This window comes from Canis lupus, chromosome 22 (genome assembly GCF_003254725.2).
Source record: "Canis lupus dingo isolate Sandy chromosome 22, ASM325472v2, whole genome shotgun sequence".
Taxonomy (NCBI): Eukaryota; Metazoa; Chordata; class Mammalia; order Carnivora; family Canidae; genus Canis; species Canis lupus.
Genome location: NC_064264.1, coordinates 8685179 through 8710836, shown reverse-complemented (window position 1 = coordinate 8710836; position 25658 = coordinate 8685179).

The following is a 25658-nucleotide window of genomic DNA, read 5'->3' as shown; positions in this document are numbered from 1 at the left end:
TCCTTCCTCAACCAGTTGTCCCAAGGTTTTGTCTCTGTCCTGTCTCCCCACCATATCCTCAAGTTGTTCTTCTTTGCTTCAGGACATCTGCATAGAAAGAACAGAGGCTGATGTGAATTACGAAAGCTTACTCCGCTTCCCCATGACAGACCTCTGCCTCTACCCATCCCTTACCTTCTTCCCTCCTGTCTCCACTGGAAAGGGGTCCTTCCTCCAGCTCATGCCATCCATCTACGGGGTGCGGTGGTGTAACGTTGCCCTAGATGTTCGTCTTGGCTCCACCATTTCCTACCCTTACAACATCATCCTCCTGTGCCCATCTCCCCACACCTCACCTGCCAAATGCAGCCAAAAATAGTACTAATTTGAAGATTAACTGAAAGAATGGACACAGAGCACCTTCCCCTGGGCCTGGTGTGAAAAAGGAATAGCAGTTTCTCACCACGTTATAACCATACCGACTTCCTTGTCATTTCTAGCCCTTACCTCTCCCCTAAGCCCGGAGACAGTTAATGTGTGGCCAGATGTGCCCAGAACTTAGAGACCCGGGAGTGCTTTCATAAATGCAATGAAGGCAAGTATCTAATGGATTCATATCTTTCAACATCCAGTTATCGGCCTGTATGGTCTACACGCACCTTAGACATTTTATGTGCAAAGCATATTTATCATATTCCTCACCATGCAAAGTGGGTTCCCTGTCCTTCCCCCTGTACCACCTACTTTGTCACCCTAACCAGAAACTTCTTTCTCCCTTTACTTCTACTAAAACACTCATTGTCCTTAACAAGTCTTGTCAGTCCATTGCCTAAAACTCATTGGATTTATCTCTTTCTGTTTGTTCGCATTATCCCAGCCAAGGGTGCTATCTCCCTCTTTTGTTCCAGCTCCTCTTGTATATTAGAATGCCCTTTTCTCCTTTGCTTAGTTCTACTCTTTCTTTGAGATTTAGCTGAGACCTTGTTTCCACTAGGAAACAAGCCTCCTATTCCTCCCCCAAGATCAAATTGGGAGCCCCTCGATGCTCTCTGCAGCAAATGACCTGTGGCGCACTGTGCCATAGCCCGCTGGCCTCCCAGGGGACAGCTCCTGTGCCGGGCCCACTCCTCTCTGAGGTGTCTCTGCGCTTCGCTGCCTTGAGCTTTCTCTGAATCGACAGGAAACTGCTCAGCCTGGTGGCAGGAGCATAGTGGAAGCATAGCAGAAGCAAATATCTGCTGAGTCAGCTCCCAGTTAATAGCCAATGGGAATCAGTAGATCCTCCAAGGGGTGGCCTGAGGTCCTTTGGACACAGTTCCTCGGAGAACCTCCAGTGGGAGGGTGGCTCCAGTCATCATAGCCCACTGCTGTTTTTTATTAGCTTTTCTCCTTCTTGCTCACTTTCCACATGTCCTCAGCCCTGCTTCCTGGTGTGACCACCAAATAAACCACCTGTCCCAAATATTTCTCTTAGGGTCTGATTTTAGGAGGGTGGGGGTAGCCAAACTAAGACGTGCTCTAATAGTATCCAGTCCATACCTCTGCCATCGCATTTATTATATTGAATTATCACTGCTGCTTTACCTTAATCAACCTTTGTATCTTTAATGCCCAGTGCCCTGATATAGGGCCTGGATTAAAATAGACATTCTATAGAATATGTAAATGGATGGGGTGGAGGGCGGAGGAGAGAGTGGGGAGAGAGAGACAGAGGAGAAAGAAATATGGAAGAAAGGGAGGGAAGCCAGACCTTTGGCCAACCTTGCTTTTCTTAGGGATGACTTTTCCTACTGTCACACATTTCACTTTGTGAAATTCCAAAATTTGAACGCACATTGCGGATGTAGGATATTATTGAAAAATCATCTGAAAAGTAAGACACAGACACAGGGTAGGCTCTTTGCTTGTTTTTTTTTTTTCTAATTTTTTTTCATTTATGTTAATGTGATTACATGACTAAGCCCCTCCTTGACACCATGATACACTATCTCAGACTTGCTGTGAACAAAACAGAACAATGGTTCTTTGGGGGCTGCAATTAGAATAAAGTACCTGTGAGACGGTGATAAAGTTGGAATCAACAGAGGCCCCACCATTGAAGGGTGAACGGTTTTCAACTTCTTGGGGACCTTTGTAAGCAGGATGGAATATGGGAGATGGGAGCCAAAGTAGGCTGGGTCCAGGGGGTATTTAAAATACCCCAGATGAATCCTTTACTGGAATTTCAGAGATGATTTCTTCAAAACCACTTTAAAGAGAGCAAGCTTTGCCAGTGAATAATGTGATAACCTAGCATATAATTATTTATGAAGTCCTCACAGTGGCACCTAGATGCTTCAGAGATATTGATGCATGGCCTGGATGCATCCAGAGCTTTATGGGACTCAGGGTGCATTTACAACTGTAATAAAGGCAGATGTTTAATGGAGTCACATTTTTAAAAGAATAACTCACTGCCAAGGCACTCGCAAATGTTCAATAGTTTCATACTACCCAAATACCAATCTCAGGGAAATAAGAGTAAAAAAGCATAAATAAGTGGGTTTGGGCTTTAAGTTCTTGATCTCTGGAGGGCATTAGGGCCAGGAAACAAAGTGGTCATTTAGGAGAAGTAAGAGTTAGTCATAGCACATGCCTATACTTCTTTTCTGATTTATTTCTTTTTGCCTTTTAATTTTTAATATTTTATAACTTAATTTTACTTTCTTCCGTTTTAATGTTCATTCCGCTATTCTTTCTCCAGAAATTCTTTTGTTTCTATTCAGAAGATCTAGATAGCGAGGGCTCTTTGGCCCCAATCATTTCCTTTTTGAACAGATGTGTGAGGTCAACAGATACCCCTTTCATAGCTGATTTCACCGAAGCTGATTCTTGTAGAGAGGGATTTTCACACAAAACGAATGTTTTAAAAACTTAAAATACATCTATATTTGGATCTGTGATCTATAAACAGCAGGAAACCTGCAAGGCTCTAAAACCTGCCATTCCCACCCCCCAGCCCCCCACATTATCTCCCCTTTACAGAGTTTTGTGTAGCCCATCTTTGGAAACTATCTCAATTCTCCTTCAAGAAAATTTACCTCCACACAGTGTGCAGCCTTTGGATTTTTCTGACTTTACCCACAGATGTCACCCCAGAAATGATGCATACCACTCAGCTCAATTTGCATCATTACACAAAAGGGACTCTCCTTGGAAACCTCTTATGTGCTTCTAAAACATAATAGCATTTCAAAGGAATGTGTTCTTTTTAAGATAATAACGGCTGTTAACTCCCCCACTAGATCTTGCTGAAGTATTTGACAATTAACCCAGCTTACCACTGGCTTGAAATGATTTGACAGCGATTTAACTCTTTGGGGAGATGGCTTTCTTTAACTTACTACTAAGCTTTTTTTTTTTTTTTTTTTTTTCTTCGCTTTGCTTTTCAATGCATTTTAGCACATTTAAATTTCATCTCTGTTCCTCTACACTTTGGAGTATAAATCCATTTTTAGTTGTGTGTGTTTGTGGTTCGTGTGTGTGTGTGTGTGTGTGTGTGTGTGTTTCTTAAATTCATAGAAAATTGTTTTGTAGGCAGCCCCGGTGGCGCTGCAGTTTAGTGCTGCCTGTAGCCCAGGGCATGATCCTGAGGGCCCTGGGCATGATCCTGAGGGCCCGGGATCGAGTCCCATGTCGGGTTCCTTGCGTGGAGCCTGCTTCTCCCTCTGCCTGTGTCTCTGCCTCTCTCTCTGTGTGTGTCTCTCATGAATAAGTAAATAAAATCTTTAAAAAAAAAAAAAGAAACTTGTTTTGTTATGGGCTGAATTGTGTGACAATCCCCTTCCCCCCACCCCCACCCCAGAAATTCGTATGTCGACCCTCTAGGACCTCAGAATGTGACTGTATTGAGGGATAAAGTAGGGTGATTCAGTTTAAAGGGGTGATTAGGGGGCACCTGGATGGTCAGTCGGTTAAATATCTGCCTTGGGCTCAGGTCACGACCTCAGGGTCTTGAGATCAAGCCCCGAGTCAGGCTCCCCACTCTGTGGTGGGGAGTCTACTTCTCCTTCTGCCCATCCTCTCTGCTCATACTCTCTCTCTCTCTCTTTTAAAAGGTGGGGGGTGATTAAGGTTATATGAGGTCATATGGGTGGGTCCTAATCCAATCTGACCGGTGCCCTCACAAGAAGAGGAAATGTGGACACATACCCAGACCTGAGGGAGGCGCACACAGCACACAGGGAGCAGACCGTGTGAGGACACAGCCGGGAGGCAGCCATCTCTCTTCAACCCAAGTGGAGAGGCCTCAGAGGAAACCAAACCTACCAATACTTGGATTATGGACTTTCAACCTCCAGAACCGTGAGAAAATACATTTCTATTGTTCAAGCTGTCCAGGCTGTGGTATTCTGTTATGGTGGCCCAAGCAGAGCCACACATGTGGATTCCAAGTGGTCACTGTAGCTTTGGCTTGACGCTCTTCAGTATCAGGGAACATATCTCTCCTCACTACCTATTCTATTTAGGGCAACCCTTGGGGAAAGTATTTCCTCCTCTTCTGAGTAACTGTGACTTCCTGCAGTAATTCTACTGCCTGAAACAATATCATGATGCACAAAGGGCTATCTTTGAATCTCCACAGAAGCCCGGGGCTTTCAAAATACAATTATAATAAATTGATTTAAAATGACCCAAGTGCTTGAATTGTCAGGCAGGGCTTCTGAACTCCTCTAACTGTCTACACAGACTTAGTTGGTGAACTCAGACTCCTCTGTCTCCACTGCATTCCTTAAGGCTATCTGGTCCCTTCCCAGTCCTCTCATTCTGTGCTGCCTTGACCCCCATCTTGCTGGGCTTCCTGCCCGTAGCTTTCCGTCTTGACTGCTAGAGGTTATTTTATGAGCATTGGAAGGGTGAAAGACTCTGTGGGCTAATCATCAACTCCTAGCCCCCTTGACCATTTTTATTTGGTGAAATTAAATTATGATGAATAATGAAGCCTGCCTTGAAGAGACAAATAAGACACCTACCTGAAGGCAGCTTAGGAGCACCAGATGGGAAAGACAAATTCTTTGCCTTGCCTAGAATTTGTGTGTTCCACTAACATCCAAAAGACTGTTTCTACCCCTGCCACTGACAGTCCACTTGGATCATAGCAGCCTGGTGATGATCTTACATTCTAAATTGTATTTGCACAACCATCTCTCCCCTCAGCTTCCCATCTCACTCAGGGTAAAACCTGACTCCCCGTGAGCTCTGTGACCAGAGTAGCCTCCTGCTTTCCTCAGACACCTCAGGCTCCCACATTGTGGCTTTTTGCTCTTGTCATTCCCTCAGCTTAGAATTCATTTCTCCCAGGTATCGGTTTGAATTTTGCTCAGATGACACTTTTCATTTTTTTCACCCTCCCGAGTCCCACCAGTAAGAAGAAGAATATTGATGGTAATAGCAATAGCAACAAAACCACAGTCTTTCCCGCCATTGCTTAAAGTTTTACAAATGGTACTTCCACTCAGCACTCTGGGGAGAGACACGATTTAAACTGTGTAAGTGCAGGGTGATTGGGTGGCTCAGTTGGTTGAGTATGTGACTCTTGATTTCGGCTCAGGTCATGATCTCAGGGTCTTGAGATTGCGCAATGCCTCAGGCTCCGCTCGATGGGGAGTCTGCTTGAGATTCTTTCTCCCTCTCCCTCTGCCCCTACCCCCCTGTTGTCTTCCTTTGTCTCTCAAATAAATAAATGAAATCTTTAAACTATGTAAGAGCCGTAGTTAAGGACATGTATTCTCTACTCTCACATGTACCACCCTGGGGAACTCATATGATGAAAACGATTTCAAGGATACAGATCAATATTGGGAGCACTTATTTGCAAACCTGGTTCCAATTATATATATATATATATAAAGTATATTTTTATATATATAAAAATATTATATATATATATAAAGTTCCATTTGGTGAAAATACTCTGCATGTACTGTAACGATGGATACATGCTATTATACAGTTATCCAAACTCATAGGAAATACAACAGCAAAAGTAAAACCTAAGCAAACCATGGACTTTAGGTGATAATGATGTGTCCGTGTAAGTTCATCAGTTGTAACCAATGTACCACCCATGGGGGAGGTCAATCATGGGGGTCAATCATGGGGGAGACTATGCATGCATGGGGGCAGTGGGTATATGGGAAATCTTTCTACCTTCTCCTCAAGTTTTTTTCCCCTAGAATTAAGTCTAAAAAATTCTTAAAAAAGAGTTACATTTGAAGGCTTTGCATAGATCAATATAAAGGAATGAATGAACTGATACAATGGGAGCACTCAAATATCCTTTTCTTTTCTGCCTAGACTTAGGTCAAAAATGTAATTCTTAGTTTACCCTCTTCTCACAGACCGGGTCCTCGGGGAACATCTGAACTAGTCCTAATGGAGGTTGTTCTCAGGGGATGATGTACTTACTACATGTCTTGGGGTCCTCAAAGATTCATCTGAACCTTGCATCGTTACCTTTAAGGAGTCTTTGTCCTGTCTCATTTGTGTTTCTGTGGCTGTGGGAATGGAGCAAGTATCATGCTCTACTGCACGCATGTCTTCATCTGCTTGACTTCGTATACTTCGAGCACTTTAATGATGAGGTCTTTAAGATTTATTATTAAATTAATACATGCTCATAAAATACATGCTTTAATAAAACTCAAATAGTGCAGAATTGAAAATTCCATGATATCCCCATCTCTTCACGTCTATTCCCCCAAGGCGTCCCCTGTTAAATTTCTGAAATACCTTCCTGAATTTATAAAAAGCAGATATTTATTCATAGCAGGCAGGATCATTATCAGGACACCACATTTAGGAGTGCAAAAATATAACTTAAAAAAAAAAACTTAAACAACCACAACGACAACAACAAAAAAATAACATCTTAATCTTTATTTTGAGTACCAGTTCTGTCAAGTGGCAGAAAATATTGTCAATGCAAGGGAAATGCAGGCATTTCAAGGTCTTCTCAGTCAAGTGAGGAGCTTCCTCTCTGCTTGTCTGGACTGTATTGGTGTGCTAGGGTCCAGGTGTGGAACAGAGGCTTGGCAGGGGAGATGGCCAGCCATCAGTCAGCCCTGAACATGAGGCATCTACCATGGAGCCCACCACCACACCTGGCCCTGGGCCGTTGTCATCTGTCAGTCTGCCATATTGGCATTTGGCACCAGACCAGACCATGTAGTTGAAGCTGCATCTGCTGAGGGGGTTGTCTCTTCCTGGCCCAGAGGTCTCAAGCAGCTATTGATTTTTTATGAGAAACCAGAGGCTGCTCCCTGGTCCCAGCCAGTGAGTGAAGCTGTCCCAGGCCCATCTGCCTGGCACCCCTTATATTTGTCGCTATCCTATGCTGTGACAGCAAAGAAAATTCTGTGGGAGCCCTGGGGCAGGAAACTGGACCCCCCACAACGCTCTGGAGCTCAGCCCAAGGTGGGCAATGTGCTGACCCTCATCACTGTGTGGTTCCCACTAACTCTCCTCTCTGCTTCTCCTTTCTCTCTTGGAATATTTTATCCAATTTCAAGCAGGAAGATTGGCTCTTATATCAACATTCATTTTTTCAAAGCTATTGTTTAACCTATTGTCTCTGCCAAGAGTTTCAGAAGGTCTATTTTGAAACTAAAAAGCTGAGAATTGATTCTTTTGTTCTCTGTTCCATGTAGCCTTGCTCCCCTGAGGCCCGGGCTGCCCCTGTGCTGCCTGACTTGGGTGGAGGGGAATGGCCCTGTGATGATGGTGGGACAGGAGATGAATCACAAACGCTTTAAAGAGTTATCTCACCACATCTATAGATATCCTTTTTATTCCCCACAAGCTCAATCCTTCCATTCTTACTGTCCTATAACTTGCTTTTTACACTCAATGAAATCTCAGGGATATTTTTCCAAATCAGGATATGTCCGTTTACCTCAAACCTTTCCACATTTGCATAATATGTCATTGTCTCAGTATATGATATTGTCTATTTCATTAGTCCACTGTTGATGGGTATTTAAGTTGTTCCAGGTTTCAGCTTTTCAAACAAAGCAACAATGAGAATACTTATAAGTACATATTTGATTATTTATATGAGATACCCATAGTGTACTTTGCTAGAAATAGAATTGCTGTAGCACAGAGAATATCCATTTTACAGTTTGGTTCTTATTGCCACACTGTCTCTAAAAATGTGTGCCAATTTACACTCCCACCAAAAGCATTTAAGAACATCAATTTCCTACAACATTCATCAGCACTAGGCATTTGTCAAGCTAGAAATTGGTTTCTTTTTGGATTCTTTTTTTGTGTGTGTAGATTGCTCATTAATTTCCCGAGGCTATCTTATTTCTATTGAACATCTTTTTTTCTTATTCATTTGTACAAGATCTTTATATGTGAAAGAAATTAGGTCTTTGAATAGTTTTCTTGATTTGCTTTGTTTTTAACTCAGTTTATGTCTCTTTTTTTCTGTAAATAGGTTTATGTTTGTTAGAGTAACATCTACGAAATCTCTCAAATCTGTACTTTTCTACCTTTCATGACATCAAAGAACACTCCAATAATAAGTGAATATTCATTTGTATGTCATTATATTCTTTTGTGTTTCTCTATTTTAGACTTTATCGGAATTCATTCAGGCATAGGTCTAAGGTCTAAGGTGGGAGATATAATGTTATATTTTTCCAGATTTTCAGTACTACTCATTGAGTATCACATATCTTCTATTGTGTACTTTTCCAGAAGAAGTACTAAATTTGGTTATATAATCTAGTCTCAATAATTTTTGGATTATCTAAAATAATCAGGGTCACGGTGTTCACTTCTTCCTCTTTCCCAATATTTCTGATTATAATTTCTTTCAGCTGGTAGGCAGAAGTAGTGTTTGCTTTTATGTGTCTGGCAAAGAGAGGCGACCAAAGCCAATGACCCCACCTGCCTCTCCTTCCTCCCAAAAGACCAGCACTCCTGTGAGTGGATACAGACAGGTGCTCCCCAGAGAGGTCCTGTTAGCTAAAGGCTCACAGTTTCTGTGAGCAGTGTCAGGCTTGTTAAAGCTGTTCCTAGTAACTTAGCAGGCTGTTCTGTTGGAAGGTTGCGAGGCTTCCACACCGTCACAACCTTGAGCAAGTTATAGCCAAAATGCTTGCTCTGAAAATGCAGAAAATTCACCCCTATGGAAGATTGGAGTCTTGAGCCTCACCCATCTTCCCTCCTCGGTGGCTGACACTTTCTGAGCAGAGCAAGCAGGTGATTATGCCTTCTTACCTTTCTCAAGAGTGGGAGTGAGCCTTGAGCTCAGCTCCAAATGCCTGCACAGAGACCATGAAACCTAGGAAGTGAACATGAAGGTAAATGTTACATGGAATGTATGAAGATGACAAGTGCTACAGAAAAAAAGCAAAGCAGAAGAGGGTATGTGGGAGATCCCACGTGCCCGGGGAGGGAGGAGCAGGTTGCAATTCTAAATAGGGCAGTCGGAGTAGGCTTCCTTGAAAAGTGACATTTGAGCAAAGGTGTATAAGAAGCAAGGCTGTGAGTCATAAAGGCTTTGGAGTAAAGAACATTCCAGATAGAGGGAGCAGCCCTTATGAAGGTCCTCAGGGGACATGCCTGAGCACTTAAGGTATGGCAACGAAGAGCAGCATGAATGAGAGGAACGCTCAAGGAGAGAAGGCCAGAGAGGTAAGGTGTGGGGGTGGGTGCAGATCATGTGGGCCTTGAAGGTTCTATCAAGTTATGGCGCCGTCACACCTCATTTTTATTATTTCTTTCATAGTCCAAAAGCCTATTAAAAACCCAACTAGCACTAAAATAATTCAAGTGACATATGGGGAGTCAATTAAATTGGGAATTCACGTTTTTTCAATACAAAATAGGATGGATATTTAATGTGAAATAACCCAATGTTATACTATAAGATAAGTAAGTGAGCCATTGAATACGCTGAGCACATTTAGATGAATACGATTGTTATATTATAACCTCACTACATTAAACCCATTTAGATGAAAACTACTGTTTCAGAACTAACAATATTAGAGGTGGAGGAGAAAAAGAAATGGGGAAGACAGAAACATGCATGTTATATATGCCTTTTTCTTAACTCCTTTCTCACAGGGCAAACAAACAAATAAGTAAATTAAAACAGAAACAAGGAAATGACAAGAAAAAAATGCCTGATGGCAGTCTGTCACTTCCTTGGGAACATTTATTTGCTTATTATTTGAAGAGGCACCATTGTCCTGGACCAGAGCTCAGAACCAGGGTTCAGGCTTGTTTAAGTGCTGCTGGATCTTTGATTTTCACTTAATTCGGTAGATTTAAGATGTAAGCGCATGACTTCCCTTCCAGGCCTGGGTTTCCTCTTCGGCAGAGTAAAAATAACTAACTAACCAACTACATAAATAAATGGCCTAATTTTTTTTTTTTTTTTTTTTTGGTGAAAGATTTGAAAAAATTAAGAAAAACATTAAGAAAAACAGTTTATATCAAATTATAAATCTTCCTGAAGATCAATGCTGATTTAATCTATTCAGCAAGTAGTTATCAAGTTAAAAGGGAGGTGGAAGTAGAAGACCCGGTGAAGAGCCTGAGAGAGTGGTTGGACAGGTAAGGGAAGAAAGTATCAGAGAAATAAAGCAAGGGGAGAGTTTTGGGAGGAAGCCCAAGGCCAGCGGCTATTGCAGAGATCAAGTATGTCAATGCTATAACCTTCTGATAGATTGGCATTTTAAGAGTTCATTCGTGACTTCATTAAGAATGGTTCTGCTGCACATGGTGTTTATAAACACCCTGACATGTATTTTATCATTGTCCTATGCTTTGCCTGTTGAAACCTAGAGTGGTTTCTGTGTTCCTGATTGGCTCCTCATTAGTACGCAAGGCACAGCAGCTAGGTCATGGTTGAGGTTGGCATTCTCGGGCTAGGTGGGGAGAGGTGGTACTTACTATCCCTGCTCACTTCTATGTGCATCACTGACTTGTACGGAAGCCAGCAGACTCCTGGGGAGAAATGAAATCTTGCTGAGTTGTAAACACAGATGTCGACACACGGAGAACTGACGTGTGAGTGAGTCATGAGGGTAGCGGTTGTGATGAGAGGTGATAAATTACTAGAAGAACATGGACCCTGGGGCAGAGAGTCCACCTTGAAAGGAGTCAGGAGCCATGAGGGAGAGAGCTCCAGAGTCAAATGAGTAGTGGCCACATGAACAAGTCTCAACCAAGCCAGAGAGTTCATGCCCTGAAGGAAAAAAGCTGCATGTAAACCAAAAAAGGGACTGTAACAAACTCTGGAATACCTCTACCCCCAGATAGTTTTCTGTAGGATCCCTTTAACAGACCTCACCCAGGTGGAGGAGAGCTGCCATTCACTCAGATGTGCTGATTTCTCATAACACCATGAGCTTTGAGAAGATAAGCATCTTGGAAGGTCAAGGGCAATGACATCAGAAGAGCCTGACGATAAGCAAAGGTGACAGTTCGGCTTCATCACACCCACCTAAAAGTACCACCTGGGGACCCCCAAAACTTTGGGAGAGCCAAGCAGGATTTTATGAAGCCAGAATCAATGTAATTTTTTAAAGTATTTTTTTAAAGATTTTATTTATTTATTCATGAGACAGAGAGAGAGAGAGAGGCAGAGACACAGGCAGAGGGAGAAGCAGGCTCCATGCAGGGAGCCAGATGTGGGACTCGATCCCGGGTCTCCAGGATCAGACTCTGGGCTGAAGGTGGTGCTAAACCACTGAGATACCTGGGCTGCCTTTTATAATTTTTTTTTTTTTTTTTTTTTGTGATAGTCACAGAGAGAGAGAGAGAATGAGGCAGAGACACAGGCAGAGGGAGAAGCAGGCTCCATGCACCGGGAGCCCGATGTGGGATTCGATCCCGGGTCTCCAGGATCGCGCCCCGGGCCAAAGGCAGGCGCCAAACCGCTGCGCCACCCAGGGATCCCTATAATTTTTTTTAAACAAAGATTTTATTTATTTCAGAGAGAGTGAGAGCAAACATGAATGGGAGGAGGGGCAGAAGGAGAAGCAGACTCTCCACTGAGCAGAGAGCCCAATGTGGGACTTGATCCCAAGACCCTGAGATCGTGACCTGATCCAAAGGCAGACGCTTCACCGACTGAGCCACCCAGGCACCCCCTAGAATCAATGTAATTTAGATTACAAAGAGAAGACAATATAATCGACTATCTCTCAAACTTCTAGGGAGGGAAAGATTTTTGAAACCTGAAGCAATAGAAGAATTCTCTATTTTATATTATGGAGGTTTTGTATTTGGAATTTTCACTAGATTTAAAAATTCATGTACTAATTACAGATGATAGTCTCTAATCACTTTTTACATTAGTTATTATAGATCTTTCCGTCTTTTAGGTCTTTAGATCTGGCTTCTCTCTCATTTGACCAAATTATGCCAGTGGTTGAATAATTTGGGTAACGCAAAAAAAAAACAACAAAAAAAAAAAACCAAAAAAAAAAAACACAAAAAACCCAAAAGAACAAAACAAAACAAACAGACAAACAAAAAACAACTCTTTCTTAACTTTATCAATAAAATTGCTTTCCAAATTTCCCAGTATGTTTTGTCTTTATTTTTTATAAAAATCAAGCTTTTTTGCCCCACCTCTCCTTTGTTTCTGTTTTCCCAAATTCTTTTTGCTATAAGAAAAGAAGGAAATTAATATTTATTGAGCTCCCTACTATGTGTGAAGTTTTAGTATAGATCAAGATTGTGTTTATCTTTTAGTATTATTTTATTTATTTATTTATTTATTTATTTATTTATTTATTTATTTTTAAAGATTTTATCTATTCATGAGAGAGACACACACACACACACAGAGAAGTGAAGACACAGGCAGAAGGAGAAGCAGGCCCCATGCAGGGGGCCCGATGTGGGACTCGATCCCCGGGCCCCAGGATCACACCCTGGGCCGAAGGCAGGCGCCAAACTACTGAGCCACCCAGGGATCCCCTATATTCACATTTTAAATTTGGTTCAGGAACAATTTTCGCACTGTTCTCTTTTTGTAAATTTTGTAACAATCATACTTTACTTAAGATACTTAATTACTGTTGCTGTGATAGTATCTAAATCACTCATGTTTATTGTCCCTTCCTATAGCCCCAATCTTTTGTAGTTTATTTTGTAGACGCCGATTGTGTTAAAATAGCCATTCAGGCTCTACATTTGCAAAAAATTTCTCCTGCCTTAAACAAAACAAATGACAACCAAAAGCCCAAACAAATTAACTAATATAAAAAAAACAATAACAGCATGATGGCATTATGATGGGTTTGTAGGGAGAATCAAGTGTTTTTAAGAGCTCTATGCTCATTTTATTCTCATGACTTGCTTATGTTCTATTATATATATTTAAAAATCTTTTACTCTTAATCTTTGATTGATAGCTCTTGCTCCCTTTAGCTATTTCCATTAAATATCACATGTCTCTATAGCTTAAGAATTTCACAGGTGGATATCCAGGAATAATTCTCTAGATACTTAAGAGAGATTTCTTCTTCTTCCATAAGAGGACAAGTTAGTTTCAGTAATTTCTCTCAGTATGATCTCTGTGATAATGTTCTTCTCTTTTTCTTTGCAATACTACTCACAGATTGAATTGGAGAGATGTTTCTTTAGGTCAATAGATTTCTTTGGAATTGCTTTAAATTTTAAATCAGCTCTCTTAGGATTTGATTTTCTATTTCTGCTGAACTTTTAAATATACCTACTGCTCTCCTAGTGGGCTTAGGATGGAGGAAACCCTGGTGTTCATTTCTTCCTTACAGGTTAATTCAGTGGAAGTCCCAACGGCCAGGTGACAGTCTCAACTTCCAGTTCAATAAAAGAAACATTGTTGTAGATTTTAAAGCAAATATTATTCCCTTGAGAACTGTGGCCTTAAGCCAGCAGAACCTAAATTTCAGGGATGGAAAGCAAACATTTGCGGGTTCCCCCATGCGCTGGTAAGAGGATAGATCCCTATCACCATGCTTTGGTTCCTGGGCATTCTGGTTATAGGAGAAACACCACTGCATATTGGTCCCTTTAATCATGGGTTCAAAACGTGTACTCCATCCTATGAGGCAATACCTGTACCAACCTGTACCTTGTCAGCATTCCCTAAAGGCCTCTAGATGATGGGAACTTGGGACGATCAGTGAATTCTGTGGACATGAGGCCATTGCACCACTCTTCTTGCTATAAAATTAGTTCTTCAGTCAGAAGCAATTGCTAAATTGATTATTTTCATTCAAATCCCTAATCAATCCAAGTTCTTTTTGGCATATGTCATAAAGTATAATTATAATTGCTTATTTATAGTTTATCGGAGAAAATGACCTCATTTATAGTCAGTCTTTGTGTCCTTTCGTCATCATGTCAAAAAACCAAAACAAATAGATAAAGGGATGACAAAGAAATGTGAAATGCTGTGATTGATTTCATTATTATGAGAGTATTAGTCCTTGTTTCAATTAGTAATTCAAAATCTACTTATTTGCCTAATATATTATTAGCTAAGTAATCCTCAAAGTATTCGAAAGTAAAAACCTTAAAACAAAAAATTCTTTAAAGGAGCTTCAACATTTTGGTATATTATGAAATGGATATTTGATAAACACAGAATTTTAGTACGTGATTTATTGGGTAAATTGATATTGGTTATATTGATTGATTACATGTGATATAACATATATAAGTTTATAGATTACATATATATAAAAATAGATTTGGTTATATTAATTGGTTGTATTGATGTTGATATTTAGAATTTTTTCTTCAACTAATAAAACCTTGTTAATAGTTTACTGTGCAACTTTCCAAGCTTTTTTATATGCATGTATATATGGATACACACAGTTTTTTTGTTGTTTGTTTTAAATGTGGCATCATACTGTATATATTGTGCTATAAGTTGCTTCGAAATGAATTAGAGACGTCTTTGCATGTTAATGTCTCTGGATGGATGTGACCAAATGGTTTTAGGAATTGGTTTTATAAATCAACTTAAGGAGAATTAACATTATATAATGTAACACTTAAATAATTTATAATAACACAAACATTTAAATATATAATATTTAAGTCTTTGCCATGCAAGAATAAGATACATTCATATTTTCTTAAATGCTCTTCAGCTAAATTTTGTAGTTTTCTTCATACAAATCTATATATTTCTATATACTCTAGGTATTTTATATCCTTTGCTACCGTTATAAATAGGATTTTTCAAGAGAACAACTGATTATTGCTATTGATTTTTGTAAAAAAAAAAAAGTCTGTAGCCATAATAGTGAACATTTCTGTCTTACTCTCTTGGTTTTAAGGGATAAATGTTAAGGGTGATGTTTGCCATTGTTTCTGATTGATGCCATTTTACAAGTTGCAGTTTCCCTCTTTTCATAGTTTATACAGAGTGTTGCTGGGAATGGGTGTTAAATTTTATCAAATGGTTTTTAAAGGCATGGACTTTGGGATGATATTTTGAATATTTCAAGAAATTTGATTGTGAAAATCTAACACCCAATTCAATCATTATCTTCTGGATCTTCATATTGGTGTGAAATTGCCTATTGTAAAATTGTTATATTTATTGAAGAAGACCATTAAAATCATTTTGATAAATCTTAACATTAGAACTAGTTATGTACTAGTAACATCTGACTTGTAAACTGTGTTTACTATTTGAATTGATTCTATTGAATTGATGTATAGAAGCCAATTGAGTCGTATAGAAGTCAAGCTTAGAATAGAAACCATAGTAATATGGGATTAAGAGAGATTGTTTTTATGTTTTTTCAACAAATGGTAAAGCCATTTATAAATTCATGCACAAACTAAGAACAGCCTTATGATCTTTACGGAGCATCTGTCAAAGTAAATTATAAATACCTCAGTTAAACTTTGAAATTATATTGGAAAATATAGTTATGCGCTATGGTGGACAAAGGTGAAAAAATCACTAAACATGTTTAAAACCTTCTAAACTAGATATGAATAAAGTACAGGCTCCTAACTCAACACCCAGGGGGAATGGAGTGAAAGGAGCATATATAGAGAATAATTAGGGGAACGACCAAACAAGGCGGTCTGTAAAAGCTTGTCCCCTACTGATGCCAATTCATCCCTTTGTCTTCTGGCCTATCATATCCCTTGAGATGGATTCCTGACTATTTAGGGCCTTGGGAAGCTTGAGCTGGGCAGCCTCAGGCAGAGAGTCTACTGCGGTATTTTTCTTGCAGCCCTGGCCAGCCAGGCACCTGGCTTGAGGCTCTGAGGACAAGACAGGCACAGCAGGGAAACTGTGGGGATGATTGTTCCGTAGCCTTTCTCAATTCAACCAGAGTATTTTTGGATCATGTGAGACATCCGTTGATCGAAATCCTTTGGTGAGCCTGTTAAAAACCACACTACTGGAACAAGGTGGACATTGAGCTCTTCTTATGGCAATGTCCAATGATATGCCAAAGTCAGCAAACTTGTATCAAAACACAAGCACATAAAATGTGTATTTTAAATGAAGGTATGACATTTCTACATTTGAAAACATTTTTCTCTTCTCAAAATAAGGTTTGTCTCTTTCTAAATATTTTTATATAAAAGACCTTTCTGTTACGAAGTGATGGCAATAGTAGACAGTGTCTTTCTGCATAATTAGTTATTTATTTAAAGTAATGATCAGTGCTAAAATGAAGACATGTAAGGTGCCATGTGAGCTTGTAAAGAGGATCAACCGGAGTTCAGGGGTCAGGGAAGGCAGTCTCAAGCAAATGGCACATGTACTAGCTTCATTCAGGTGGGATCTGTGAAATCAGCCTATTTACCACCTAAGTGGTGGTAAGTATTTCAACATGGTACCCTGTGAGCAGTATTTTTGATAGTTTCTTTTCCCAGGTAGTGAACAGAGAGTTCTATCTCCCAGACACTGGGGGCAAACATGAAATTATAAGTTAGTTCTGAAAAAAGAAAGGAGAAATTGGTCTGAGATGCTCCCTAGACTTATGTTCTTTCCTTCTCTTTCTTGGTGTTTTTCTCTCCTTACCCCCCTAGTTCTATCTTCTTATGATCTCTCTGCTTCTTTCTTCTTTTTTCCTGTCCTACCTATGACAAGGGTCTTAGAGAAAAAGGCATTAATGGGAAACAAATTTCCAAGCCATCAAAGGTAATGAATTCAGACTATTGTAATGATAAACTCCTGTAGCATTTGAACTAATTATGTAGACACTTGGTGGTGACAACTTGTCTTCATCGGGAGATCTTTCCTTTGGGACCTCAGTTACAAAAGTCAGGCTGGGTACTATTCAGAAGACAGCAGTAAGGGAAAGAGAGGAAGTGAAATGTCTGTGCTGTTTGCCTTTTCTGAACCTGCCTAGAGGAACCTAATATTATTCTCTGGTGCCATGTTCATTAACTCTCCCTGGACTGATAGAGGATGGCATCTCACTTCACTGCATCCTCCAACCTACCTATTTCTGAAAAATAATTGCCTTTTGGCCTTTTTATCCCCAGAGAACAAAAGTTGTAAGCAGGCATGAATCTATGATGTCATCAGAATGGTAGGGAAATCGGTTTGTTCTTAAAATACTTTCATTTGTCAAACTGAAATAATAAGAAACTCTTTGAACAGGTTCTTGGTTACAAACAAAAAAATCCACTCTAGCTAATCTAAGTATAAAGGGATTTATTAAGTTATGTAGATAGCTTGTCCTAAAGGCTAATGTGATGAACTCTAGGTAGAACTTCCCAGAACCACATTGCAGAACTGGCCTCCCCAGTGAGCTGCTGCTTCTCTCAGGATCAGAAATCCAGTTAGAAGCCACTGCCATCTCACGCTGCTAACATGGACCACACTGCCTATGGCTAGACCCATCCCTTCCAACGAGGCTGGATCAAAGTCTCTTGTGGTTACGTCTTGCTGGCACATCCTCAGTCCCAGGTCTGAATCCTAGAGACCAGAGAGGCTGGGAAATAGAGCTTAATGGACTTTGGGAAGGAAGGTATACAATATGGAGAATTATTACATTGTGGAAAGATCATTCAAAAGATTTGGGACAGCTATGAATGAGTGCTCTTCTCTTTAACGTCCTCCGATTGGTCTCTCAACCAAAAATTTCCCCTTTTTAGGAGATTCCAGAGTCTGGGAACTCTAGTGAGCCAATAATAACCTAAGAAGAGAGCATGGGTGAAGCTTAATTACTGAAGATCTTGGACACCATGTGAAAGAGCTTGACCTTGATTCGGTAGGAAATAGGGTGTCACTGAAGGAGCAGAGGAATGTCACTGGAATATATATATATGTATGCCTAAAGCTCTTCCCTTTTGAGGGTGTTATGTATTTCCACGGACAAAATTAAATTAAAATTCTGTCCTCTAGTCAGGTTTTTATCTAATTTTGTCTGTCTTGCTTGCATGTTACCTATTGCTAGTCATCTGCAACAGTAGTAAAATTCCATATGGTCACTGTTGGTCCCTTTCAGATACATGGAGTCTTGGTGTGTGAGAATTTTGACCTTTTAATTGTTAATTCCGAATGCTTCTGGATTGGTTGCTCTGGGTCATGCTCCTTGTTATAAATACTTCTTAATGTTTTTCCTATCTTTGCCAACACCTTAGAGCCGATCGAGGAAGGAGCCAGGGTTGTATTCGACTATGGGAATACCTGGGGCTTATCACTGGTCTCTCTGAACCTGTGAGCTCTCAGAGTGGTTCTAGTTACAGACCTCTGCTCTCTATAATCATGCAGAGAGGTAGGCAGAGAAGTAAGCAACAAGGCCAGTCTTGGTTGTCCATGTGATTTGATATCAGGACTCATGATGTCCCCATGGATGTTAGATAAACCTAGATTGTAGGAATTTCAGGGTCCCAGTGTGATAAAAATTCATCATTAATTGAATAAAAAAGAATAGGTACATTTGCCACATAGCAAAAGTAATTTCTTCTTGGGTGGAGGCGAGACTAAAAGTAGACCAGGAAAAGACTAACCATCAACAGTATTACTTAAAAAAAAAACTAACAACCTTGTATTTGAACGTCTTGGCTATGGGGAGCCAGGTTGGTAAAGAAACAGTGGGATGTCTTTGGCAGAATGGCACCGGGTGTTACAAATGCCCAGAGAGCTGTTGCCCAGGAAACAGTCTTAACTTCAGACATGACCACAGGAGCCGAAGGAGACAAGGATCTGGAGAGGTGATGGCTCCAGATCTTAGCGGTCAGGCTGTTCCCTGTGAAAGGGAGAAAAGAGCACATATGTAGTTCTAACTGCTTTTCAAGATGAGACCTGGAAGAAATGGGGACATCTAACTTTTCTACAGACAGCGCTGGTGACTGGACTCCATGGAATTTTTAAAGGCAGAGGGAAGATCTCAGAGGGGAAACAGGAATCCCTGCCCAAGAGGCATCTCAGGTCATTTGAAGGATGAAAGGTGCCCTCTGAGCGCTGTGGCTAGAGAGTTATAGAATGATCACGTAGGGACCTCAAGGAACTGAGTCCCCTCATCTCATGGGTTCTGCGTGGATAACTGATGGGCAGCAGCTTCTTGAAGTTATAGGTAGACTTCTGCTCTTGTACTGGTCTCCTCCCCTCTGACTTACCATTGCTGTGCCTTAACAAAAGTCAAAGGCATGCTGGCCTGTGTTCTCCTTCTCCCCATCTCTGCCCTGAGAGTGGGGTGTGGTGGGGGTGAATATTCATACCCATGTATACTCTGCACATTGTATCAAGGCACAGAGTGTTTGGAGCATTCCGCTCTAACAAGAGAAGCCATCAAGTTCCAGCCTGGGGTGGCATGTTCTTTCTTTTACTCAGTGTTCAGCAATTACTGCTTTCCCTTAGGATTCTCTCCCCATCACCTGTTAGTGTTGACAGGCTGGAGGGTCGTTTCCTGACCTGGGAAGGCCTCAGGTGGACAACCTAAGCCAATCAATGTCATATATAGTATTGATGAGCATGGACTGTGGAGCAAGGCTGCTTGCAGGAAATCCCAGCTCTGCTCCTTACTAGGTATTGTGACGTCCTGGTGCTGCATGTTCTTTAACTGTGAAGTACAGAAATAGTAGTACCTAGCTCTAGGGTTGCTTTGGGTTGAAATGAGAGCATTTGTGTAATTACAGTCTCTGGCTCATAGCAGCTGTTACACAAGTGTTGTCTTGTAGGCATTGGGATAAAGTTTTCACTCAATAATTTATTGATGGGCACCTGGTGGCTCAGTGGTTGAGCGTCTGCCTTTGGCTCAGGTCATGATCCCGGGATCCTGGGATCGAGTCCCACATCAGGCTCCCTGCAGGAAGCCTGCTTCTTCTTCTGCCTGTGTCTCTGCCTCTCTGTGTCTCTCATGAATAAATAAATAAAATCTTTAAAAAATAATGTATTGAGCATCTACTATGTATCAGGTACTTAAATACTGAGAATAAAGCAGTGAACAAGACCAGTATGTGCTTTTATGATGCTTACATTCTGGAAGGGAGGCAGTTAGTAAACACATAAATAACATATTTGGCAGTGATAAGTGCTATGAAGAATATAAAACAGGGTGGATGATTGAGAGAGAGAGAGACTGAGACACTACTTTAGTTTGAATGGGAGGGATAGCCTCTTAGGGTAGATGACACTGAATGAAAAGAAGCCAACCATGTGAAAATTGGGGATGGAGCATCACAAAAAGAACAGCATATGCAAAATCTCCAATACATCCAAGAGGGGCTAATATCCAAAATGTATAAAGAATTTATGCTACTTAATATTTTAAAAAAGCAATCCTGTCACAAATGGGCAGAGGACTTGAATAGACATTTTTTCCCAAAGAAGACATACAAATAGCCACCAGGCATGTGAAAAGATGTTCAACATCATGAATTATCAGGGAAATATGAATCAAAAATCACGATGACATAAGCACCTCATATCTGTCAGATTGCCTATTATCAAAAAGACAAAAAAACATTCATTGTTGGTAGGAATGTAAGTTGATGCAGCCCCTGTAGATACGGAACTTCCTTAAAAAATTCAAAATAGAGCCACCATATGACCTGGCAATTCCACTTCTGGGTATTTATCCAAAGAAAATAAAAACATTAATTCAAAGAGATATATATACACCCTATGTTCATTGTAGAATTATTTACAATAGCCAAGATATGGAAATATCCTGTATCCATTGATGGATGCACAGATAAAGATGTGATATATATATGATATACAATATGATATATGGTGTGATATGGTGTCATATATATATATATATATATATATACATATATATATATATATAAAATGGACTATTACTCGATCTTAAAAGGAATGAAATCTTGCCATTGGATCAACATGGATGGACCTAGAGCATGTTACGCTAAGTGAAATAAGTCAAACAGAGAAAAATAAATACCATATGATTTCATCGAAATGTGAAATTTAAAAAGACAAAACAAATGAACAAACAAAACACAAGCAGACTCGTAGATACGGGAAACAAACTATCAGTTACTAGATATGAGAGACCTTGGGGGGATGGGTGAAATAGGTGAAGGGGATTGAGAGGTACAAACTGCCAGTTATAAAATAAGTGAATCATCAGGATGTAATGTACAGCAGAGGGAATATAGTCAATAATATTGTAATAACTTTGTGTGGTGACAGATGGTAACTAGACTTATGGTGGGGACTGTTGCATAATGTATAAAAATATCAAGTTCCTATGACATAAACTTGAAACAAAAAGGGTATTGTATGTCAATTATACCTCAATTTAAAAAATGACAAGGAGGTGCATGACATGTTTGGGGAATAAAAAAGGACAGTGCAGCTGGAGTACAGAGAATGAACGGAGAGTGGTATGACATGAGATCAGAGATGTAGGCAGGAGACAGTGAAAAAACCTTGAGAATTTTAGAATTTCAAATATCTTCAGAGTAGTGTTCATAACCATCATTAAGGCTAAGCAGATAACTGACATGCTTTGATTATGCGTTTAAAAAAAAGATTTATTTATTTATTTATTTATTTTTGGATGGACAGGGGCAGGGCAGGAGGAGAGAGAGAACCTCAAGCAGACTCCACATGGAGTGCCAAGCCCAGCATGGGGCTTGATCTCATGACCCTGAGATTATGACTTGAGCTGAAACCAAGAGTCAGGGGCCTAAAATGACTTTTCCACCCAGGCACTCTGATTTATACTTTAACAAAACCATTCTGTTTGCCCCATGAAACATGGATTGTGCAGAGGAGCGATAGTGGAAGCAGGGAGATCTGTAAGGGGACCAGTGTGATAACCAGCAGGAGATCCTGGTGGCTCACACAAGCAGAAAGTAGGAAGAGCTAGAAATGGATAGAGCAATTTTGGAAGAAAAGTTAACAGAACTTGCTGATAGATTGGATATAGGAGTTGAGGGGGGCGGGAAGAACTCATTTTAGGTCTTTCCCTTGAGCTTCTGTGTGAATATTGATATTTTTTTATCTGTATGGGGGAACTGAGAGGGAAGCAGGTTATAGGTGAAAGCTATTTTGGATATGTTCAGTTTAATATGCTTATAAGATATCTAATTGGAGATGTCAAGTGTGCAGGTGGATGTATGAGAATGGAACTTGGGGAAGAGTCAGAGTTGGAAATATAAATATAGACGTTCTTTGCATATAATTGAAATGTAAAGGCATGGGACCCAACAAGAGCACCTGGGAAGAAGGTGTAGACAGAGAAGAGAAAGGGCCCTAAAACTGAGCCTTGGGACTCGTCAACATTCAGAGTTTGAGCCAAAAAGGAGGAGCCAGCAAAGGAGATTGAGGAGTACCCACTGAGGTGGGAAGAAAACCAAATAGGTGTAATACCATGGTTCTTTATAAGCATAGAAATGAAGAGAAGGAAGTATTTTAAAAAGTAGGGAGTAATCAGGTGTGTTGAAAGGTCAAGTATTGTTGAAGAGCTAAGTGAGGTGAGGACTGAAAGGTTCCAGTTGGATTTGGCAACATGGAGGATGCTGGTGAGCTTGCCGAGACTGGCTTCTGTGGTGGCGGAGGGACAGAGCTGGATTGTAAATGAGTGAAGGAGAGGTTGGGAAATGGGGACTGTTCTCTATGGACTGCTCTTTCCTCACTATGAGAGTAGTAAGGAAAGAAGGCTTTTGATTCTACGCCTGCCTTAGCCCACCTCAGCTCAGTAAAGGACTGCGTCATGGTTTGGGACAAAGCTTCACAGTAATTTGGAGGCAACTGTTCCTTCCCACGCTTTATCTCTGAAGAAACTTTGAGGGGGCCGGCCACGGAGGGGCAGGATATTTGGTCTGTTTTTCTTTCCGTTCACTGAGAAGCCCAAACTACGGTTATCTCGAACACTGAGAGGAAGACATTAGAATATTAATTTCATAAATCACCACTTCATTTTTGGGAGGATAAGTGTCTAATGCTAATGACCCTTTGCCTTCATTTCCAGCTTTTGGAAAGCTTTTAATCTCGTTAATGATATGCTTACACAGATTAAACAACGTGACTAATTCTGTGGCCTAGTCACTGAATGATTCCAACAGGAAATTTCTCTTTAGGAAAGTTCATTCTGAGGTACATTCGTTTTTTTTTTTTTAGGTACATTCATTTGATGTCTAGTCATAGATAGGGTGTTTTTCAGACGGTGAGGCAAGAATATCATATTCTAATAATAGGCCGGTCGAATTTGTGATTGTTTATTCACTTTCATTTCTTTATTCAAAGCGGTGCTTTAAAACACGAAATTATAAGAATCTTCTGTTTGAAATCGGTTTCCAACCTCATCCTCCATCCACTCTCCAAAGGGTAAGGCCTGTCCCAGCTTGAATTTCTTACTCCACCCTGGAGGTAACTGTTAATTTCTAGATCTTTCAAGATGCCAGACTGGTTAGTCAGATGATTTCTAAGCCTGTTCAAAATGGCTCCCTCCCCCTTTCAATCATCATTCCTGTGATTCTCTACTCCTTCAGCCTCTCAAAAAAAAAAAAAAAAAAAAAAAAAATTAGAAAAGAGAAGTAGATCTTTTAAAATGGTACCTGTGCTCTCTAGCTTTGAAGACATAATATCAGGGTATTCAAGATGGAAGATAGTAAGTTGTTAGAAATCAAAATTCAGTTGCCTTCTAGGAGTTATAAGGATTAATTAATCAATCAGATGATGTGCTCGCTGCTCACTATTATTATTATGTTAAAGATGTGAACGCAGAAAGTCTTTGCTGCTGTGTTAAGCCCTTCATAATCCACGATCTGTTCGCTTCTTCAGTTTCATCTCATGTTCACCACCTCATTCTCTAGTTAACACTAATATCACCATTCTTTTCAGAACTTGAAAGAACCAGCAGAGCTCTCATATGCCTCTTGGCTTTTATAAAGAATCCCTCTTTTCCCCGCTAGGACTGCTTTCTTTCCTCCCAGTCCCTCCGCATCCACCGTGGTCTAGCTAATTCATGAAAGTGAAGTCTCACTGTAGATGTCACCTCCTCCCGGAAGCCTCCCTTAATGACCCAAGATTGTCTGAAGCATCACTTCTCTGCGCTCTGGCAATCCCTACCTCGTGGCACTTACCAGTGCCTTTTTATAAAGGTACAGATGTCTCCCTGGTGCCAAGCCTCAAGTGTAGTAAGTGCTCAACACATATTTGGTGAACAAATGAATGAATGAAGAACTATGATTTCGTAAGTCATACGTTTTAAAAATATTTTCCTTTAACACATTCAAAGACATTAAAATGCTGCATATGACATTAAATGAACTACTCCTTTGACTTCAGTCTGTTTGTAAAGTTCTACAAGTTCCACACCTTGTGACCAGAGATACTTAGCTAAGGAGAACTGTGTAACACGATTCCTAAACAAGCCAACGTTAATGATTTGCACGAGGGAGGTGTCCAATAAACTCTTATCGGCAGAGAAATTAAAACGTAAGGTGTTGACACACTTTCCTGGTGACACGGAAAGCAGAGGTATCATTCAACGCTTTTCACGTGAAAGTTGGCAGCCCTGTGATATCCTCTCTGACTTGATGCAGGGCCCCCACCCCCGCCCCGTGAAGATGAAATGCAAACAGCCCACACCCCAAGTGTTCCCCCTATCCTCTTTGGCCACTGTCCTTGTGATCCCCAGACTGCCACCAGCTGGAGCAGGTGCACTTCTGTGAGTGTCCGCAGGAGTGGGGCTGTGCACGTGTGGAGAAACAGGACTGGACAGACAGGATGGCATGCACTTTGCTCTGGGCTTGGTACAGCTGGGACCCACTTGTGACAGGTGTAAGGCAGTGCCAGCTGGCTCAGGAAGGGTTCCTGAGGTCTTGTCCCATTATTGATCCTCCAGGTCCCTATCGGGGCTAGCAAAGCTAGAGTGGGAAAGGCGGAGGAGAGGAGGGGGCCCCTAGGTAGACCGGCCAGGCCCCTAGCTAGGTGGGAAGGTGGTAGAGCTGGAAGCAGAGTCAAAGGAAAGCAAACAAAGGAAAGTATCTAGGGAAGTGGGCATCGTGTGCAAGGTCTGGGCAAAGGGGGCGCCTGGGGTGGCTCAGCGGTTGAGCTTTTAGGTCAGCTCATGATCCTGGGGGTCCTGGGATCGAGACCTGTGTCGGGCTGTCTGCTCCGCAAGGGAGCCTGCTTCTCCCTCTGCTTGTGCTCCCTCTCTCCCCCTCTCTCTGTCAAAAAAAAAAAAAAAAAAAAAGTCTGGGCAAAG